Consider the following 1,761-nt stretch of genomic DNA (forward strand, 5'->3'; position numbering starts at 1 on the left):
ATTTGAGCTAAATTTATTTTTAATAATGATAGATAAGAAAACATTTTAGCTTCACAACTTGTTATTGATACTGTTGAATTTTCAGAGACTGTTGCCAAATTTGCAAATAATATATTTTTTAAAAATTCTAAAGGTATATACCCTGAATTGCATTTAAAAAAATTATGTTTGATGATAATGTTGTTATATCATACTTCTAGACAATCTAGTTTTTTGCAAATACCTACTAGAACCCTGCCATACTCTAGGGGTGGTGTGGGGGACACAGTCTATACTATAACTAAGAAGACTGTGTGCGCCTATACCATTAAGAATGTTTAAAACTAGGGCAGAAAGGAAATAGCCCTGCACTCGTTTCCTGGCTGAGTCCTTGTGAAGGCCGGCTTCTCCGGAGATTCCAGGTGTTGAGATTCAGTGACCTGACCTAACATCTATCTATGTTGCTTACTTCATGCTTATGATGGGGCCTTGCCCTACACACAACAATCCCAGCTCTGCCTCCTGGCCAGCATGGCTTCCCCACTCAGAAGTATGTCCATTTCCCTCTCCTGGACTTGACTCCCAAGACTCTCAGCAGGCTCCCCTTTCAGAGTTTATGAGAAATATAAGCTCCCAACAGATCCAAATGAGTCCATATGCTCTTGACTGAGTAGAGTTTTCAGCCAGCCCAAGTTCTGATCTTGACCTTCTAGCTCAGCATTACTTGTGGCTGTTCAAAACTTTGAATTGGAAATACCTACAGACTTTCACTCATAATTAACATAACATTGAAGTAGTAAATTCATTCTTTTCTTCAGAAGAATTAGATGAGTATTTAAAAGTACATGTCTCTATTTATAGTAGCTAAAATGTGGAAGCTACCTAAGTGTCCCTTGAGGGATGAATGGCCAAGCAAAATGTAGTGTATCCATACAATAGAATATTACTCAGCTTTAAGAAGGAAGAAAATTCTGACATAGGCTACAACAGAACCTTGAGGACATTATGCCAAGTGAAATAAGCTAATCACAAAAAGACAAACCCCATAGGATCCCAGTTATATGAGGAACTTAGAGTAGTCAAAATCATACAGTCAGAGAGAGAATGGAGGTTGCCAGGGGCTGTGGAGAGGGAGGAGTGGGGAGTTGTTGTTCAATGAGTACTGAGGTTTGGTTTTACAAGATGAAAATTGTTATGGAGGTGGATGCTGGTGAGGGTTGCACAACACTGTGAATGTACTTGATGCCACTTAAAATGATTACGATAGTAAATTTTATCTTATGTGAACTTTACCACAATAAGAAAAAGGGGGGAAAGTACGTATTACAAGCCTCTGCTTTATTCCATATCTTCCAGTCAAGCAGCAGCTCCTCTAACAGTTTCACATCTTGGATTACAGCACTGGACTTTATATCCAACTTAAACTCTCCATTTTCACTGATATGAGTAATATCTTCACCGCAGCAAACTTCAACAAGGGTCTATGGAAAATCAGCATTAATATAACATGTATTAACAATGACTAATCAAAGAGTCTAACAGAAACATTAAGCTTTCAATCTTAGCAGTCATAACATTAAATTCAAAGGAAAACTGGTAAATAATTCAACATTTCACAAAGTATCTTTAATTTGTTTTGTAAAACAACTCAAATAAATAGAAAACCCCAACCTTTCAAATACTTGTGATTACTCAGTTTTAGACATGGAATAAAACAAACTACATCTATTTTTATTTTTTCAATTGAATTAAACTGCTGTTAGCCCTTAAAGCCTTTTCAAA

Source organism: Cynocephalus volans, chromosome 5, assembly GCF_027409185.1.
Source record: "Cynocephalus volans isolate mCynVol1 chromosome 5, mCynVol1.pri, whole genome shotgun sequence".
Classification (NCBI taxonomy): domain Eukaryota; kingdom Metazoa; phylum Chordata; class Mammalia; order Dermoptera; family Cynocephalidae; genus Cynocephalus; species Cynocephalus volans.